Source organism: Cinclus cinclus, chromosome 16 (genome assembly GCF_963662255.1).
Source record: "Cinclus cinclus chromosome 16, bCinCin1.1, whole genome shotgun sequence".
Taxonomy (NCBI): domain Eukaryota; kingdom Metazoa; phylum Chordata; class Aves; order Passeriformes; family Cinclidae; genus Cinclus; species Cinclus cinclus.
The window spans coordinates 11,048,696-11,053,931 of NC_085061.1; positions in this window are offsets into that span (position 1 = coordinate 11,048,696).

Below are 5,236 nucleotides of genomic sequence, written 5' to 3' on the forward strand. Positions count from 1 at the left end.
AAAGGCAGACAGAAAACAGTGAGAAAACTTCAAGATTTATTTCAAGAGCCACCAAGCCAGCATCAGAGAGGAAAAACCTCCATCCTACCTAGTGCTGTATTGAAAGTAATAATTAGCAATAAAAAAGAAATTTGTAATAAATAGATGAAAAGGGAAATAACTAACAAATTTCTCCATTTCATAAATGGCAATTTGCATCAGCAGGGCAATCTGGGTGCCTGCAGTCACTCCACAGGGGATTGTCTCTGCACCATTGCACCTTTTGCCTGGTCTCAGCAGGAATTTACTCCCTCTTTCCTATCTTGGGCATTGAAAATCAGTCTGGATTTTGAGCTAGAGGGCTCTGGCTCCTGGAGAGCCTCTGGAGCAATCTGCCCTGTTCCAGCTTCCTCTAAAGCAGTGGGTTAGGTGATTTTAACACTCCCTTGCTCTTGGAAGAAGGAAAAGTATATGTATTTAGGAGAAGACCCGTCTTCCTGTGGCCTTTGTGTGTTGAGGATGATCTGACTGAGTCACAGAATATCCTGAGTTGGAAGGGACCCACAAGGATCACTGTCCAACTCCAAGTCTGTGCTGCTGTGCCCTCTGGGATAGTGCAGACAACTAGGGTAGCAACAGAAAGACCCCTGTCTCCCCCCTAGAGGAGTTTCCTTGGTGCCAGCTCAGTTATGCCAGCTCCCTTATCTCACCCCTGGCTTCCCAGCACATTGCCCAGACACATGACTTAGCGGATTCTGGTGCTGGCAGAGATCTTTGAGCTTGACAGAATGCCCAAAGCTGCCAGTTCTTCAACCTCTTAATGAAGTGAAGCTGTTCCTTTTCATTTACACACCTCTTGAGAAGCCATGCTAGAGTCCTGGGAGAGGCCTTTGAACCCTTTCAGCTCCAAACTGCGAGGTCCCATCCAGCAGCTTTAAGAGGTCTTGGCTGTTGGCACACCCGTGGGAAGTGGGGACATCAGCTGTCTCTCTGGGCTGAAGGGCCAACTAGGCTGCCTTTGGGCAGTACAGGCAGAGGCTGTGTCCCAGGCTCTGGGGATATATGTCCCAGCCCATGCTGCCTCCCCAGCTCCCACCACAGCGGGAGGATCACCCAGGCACAGAGGAGCAATGGTAGCTGAAATTCCCAGCCACGTTTCCTCCATGCTGGTGGTGCACCAGGATCTGTCAAGGGCCTAGAGCTCTGTAACCCCCACCAGGGACATGGGGGCAGAGCAGGGACACCCTGGGGACACTTTGCTGGAGGCTGGTGTGGACAGACACTGTGACAGCTCCCTGCAGAGCACTGCCAGGGAAATCACACTTGAGGAGAGCAGGGACTGGGAAGAGCAGGTATTCTGGAAAGCTTCTTCCCATGTCATCCTTCTCAGCCCATGGTGATTTTCCTGTGTCTGAGCACTCCAAGGGGAGTCTGTTTCACTATGCATCTTCCTCAAACTTAAATGGCAAAGTGATACACCAGGAGACTCTAACCTGGCAGCCAAGACTGGGGGTCTGCAGGCTTGGGGTTGCATGCCTTGGGGTGAAAGGGAATAGGGAAGGGGAAAAGAAGCCCAAGAGATCTGGTCCTTGGCAGGTCTGGGGGGAGCAAGAGAAGGTGTTGGATTCACTCACCCACTTTAACCAGAACCACCATCCTGGCATTTTACTCCTGGGCAATGGCACTCCAGGGTAGAAAATGCCAGTCCCAGAGCTGCACCATGCAGCACTGCAGCAAAGTTAAGGATGGGAAGAAATGAGGACAAGATGGAAAAATGGTCTCAGCAGAAGTTGGTGTGTCTGTCCCTGCACCACAGCTCCTGGGATGTGTCCAGGGAAGCCCTCACTGCATGTCCCTGAGCCACCAAGTGCTCTGGAGGAAGGTGCCACTGGGCATCATGGGGTGTGTGGCCTGCTCACATTCCTTCTTCCCTTGCAGGGAGCAGCAGAAGGCTGGGATGGAGGGCAAGGAGGAATGTAGATGTGGTCATACAAGGACAGCGGTAGTGAATCCCAGCCAAAATCCTTGCCTGGATGCTGCCCAGGGTAGCAGGGCCATGGGGACAGCAGAGGAAGTGAAGGAGGAATTACTTAACCAAGTTCCTCTTCCTGATATCTGCATTTAGCTGCTGGCTGAGAGATGAGGGGCCAGAGCACCCTGTGCCAGGCCCATGCTGGCATGGCTGCCCTAGGGACTCACTGGCACAATCCCTTCTCCCCCCAGCACTCCTACCAACCTGTCCTGAATTTTGGATGGGGAAGGGGAAGTCCTTGATGGACAGAGATAAGATGGTTTTGTGAGCCAGCCAGCACCTTTAACACAGGTTAAACCCTGAAACCATGTATGGGGTGAGCAGGGCTGGGGTTTCTGAACCCAGATGATGTGAAGCAGCAGGATAGATGTCCCCCACTGTTGCTAACAGGATGGCCCCTGTGGCTGGCCCTTGGGAATAACCCCATGGGAGATGGGAGAGACAACAGCCAACAAGGAAAGGTGGTGGAGAAGAGCTTGAGCCATGACCTCAGGGACACAGATGCCAGCAGCAGGAGCAGGGTTGACATGGTTGGCACAGGGGCTGGTTCTTCCTTCCAGGGGCTGATGTGAGAGGTCAGAGAGGGACATCCCCCAGGCAAGTACTTTCCCACTGCCTAATCCCTGCTGTCCCTGCTGCCTGCTCTCTGCCTGATCCACACTGCTTGATTCCTCACTGCCTGATCCTGCCTTTTTCTGAGTTTCTCCTGAGTCTCCTGCACACTCCCTTGGGTGTGAGCTGAGTCACTGGAATGTCACTGTACCTCATTGCAATATCTCCTGTCTTCTGTTCTAGGCACCATGAGTAAATACTTTCTTTGGCAAGATTTTTGTTTTGATCGAATGGCTTAGCTTCCTTCAAAGGCAGGCTCGGAGAGGCACTGTGTGAGGCAACAGGGAAGGTCACGGGGTGAACTGAGGCAGCTGTAATTGGGGAGGATCAAACCCAGGCTTGAGCAGGGGTGTGGACAGGTGGCTCAGCCCAGACTGGCATGAGGCTCCAGCGTGTCACCGCAGGCAGTGACTGTTCCAGATCCTCCCCAGGCCCACAGTTACCTGTGACTACTCAGCTGGCTGCTGGCATCACCTGAGACACAGCCGGGGCCCTGTGATGACACCGATGCTGGGCAAGACCACACTATTCCCGAGGTGGCCACAGCAGCATGCCATGCAGAAGGGCGACACACAATGGGGGAAGGCAAACAGGGAGAGGACGAGCCCTGAGCCAGGCCATGCTTGGAGGAAAGGCACATGCCATCCCCACACCCGGCCAACCTGCATCATCTGTGTCTCAAAACACTCGTGTGGCTCTGCTGAGGGACAGCTCTGAGCTAGGCAGCTCCTTCCTGCCTGTGAGCACTGTAATGAGCTTTGCTGTGTGCTGCTAGGGACATGAGTATGAGTAGGGAAGCTTTGCTGTGGTCTGGTGGCTGCTCAGTCACCCATAAGAGACAGCTTCAGTTCCTCTGGTGCTTCCTCCAGCCGGGGGAGGGCAGGAACGGGGCTTCCAGCTGCAGCTCTGAAGATGGGCACTGGATCCAGGTCTCTCCCAGTGCAGTCCAGTGGGGGACGGGGTCTGGGTACAGACCAGACAGTCAGAGCTTCAACTGCAAGCACACCATCTGGGGCCAGACCCACAGGTGCGACTTGCTCCAAGTAATTTTGGCAAAATTCAGCTTTGGGCACTGCCAGGATCAAAGGCACCAAGGTGGAGAGTGGGGTCTCCCAGCTCAGGGGTCCCAGCAGTGCAGTCATGAGTGCCATTCTCTGTTTGTAACACCAGTGCTGCTGATTCCTGCTCCCATATCCAGACACCTTCACCCTTGCCCTGGTTCTCATCTTCTCCTCTCCCAGGGCCAGCCAGGGTCCAGCAAGCGGCTACAAATCCCCAAGATCAGAGAGGAACACAGTTTCCAAAGCAGTCATACCCAAAGCCATCACTGTGGCATTCAGTTACATGGAGACCCAAAAAATACCCCTATAGAATTATAGAATCATTTAGGTTGAAAAAGTTCTCTAAGAACAAGTCCATCTGTTCCTCCAGCATTGTTAAAGCCACCACTAAAACATGCGGCCAAGTGCCACATGTACATGATTTCTGAACATTTCCAGGGACTCCACACTTCTCTCAGCAGCCTGTTCTAATGCCTGAATTCCTTCTCTTTATCATGTGGAAAATGACAGTGGCTGGGGACTGACCCTGCTTCCTTCCTGTCACGGCCTGGGGCAGGCTGGGTTCACTGAGGCATCCCAAATCCCCCCAGCACACACAGCACCAGGGGTACCCCCATGCCCAAGGGGTACCCCATGTCCGTTTTTCAGTAGAGCTGCCTCGAGCCACGGCTGTCCTTGTTCCTGTTGCAGTCCCCTTTCCCCACCCTTCTCTTCCTCCTCCTTTTCCCCACACTGTGCAAACTTTCCCTCTTTGGTGTTCTCAGCACCAGCAACACCTTCTCCTGCCAACTTGGTAGCCATCAGGCAGGGCGGGCAGGGCAGCCAGACACCAGCAAGTGCGACCCCACTCCACCACCGGCACTTTCATCTTGATCTGGAACATTCCACCTGACCCCTGGAGTGATCCGGGAGTGCTGCATTCCCACGCACGGGGAACTGGCACCTGCTTCCAAAAACCAGGGCACCGGGGCAGGGCCCGGTGTGGAGTGCTGCTGCTCGGGAGCAGGGTAGACGGACAGACAGACATGGCAGCACTGACCCTGCACCAGGAACCACCATGGCCGCTCATGCCCCCACAGTGCATGTGAGCTCCTGTCACGGACATATGTGGCCCCCTTGCACACACAGAGCCCAACAAACGCATGGCTGCTTGCACACACTCGGGTGTCCAGGTGGGCAGGTGTGAATGTGTGTCGCACACCTGGCACACGTGCAATGCCTGCGGGGCGTGTGCACACACTGATAATTCACACCCAGAGGGACGCGTACACACGCACACCTCACAGACAGGTTCACAGGAATATACATGTCATGCACACACAGGATGGCACACACAGGCACACATCTGTATGAACGCACGCAGAGGCACACACATGTACACACAGACACACGTGTGTATGTGTATGTGTATATGTATGTGCGTATGCGTGTAGATGTGTAGATAGATAGATACACACGCACTTCCTCACCCTCTCACGATCCCGCCCCGCTCCGGTCCCGCCCCCTCCGGGCGCGTGCGCGGTGCCGCGATCCCGCGGCGGGCGCGGGCGGG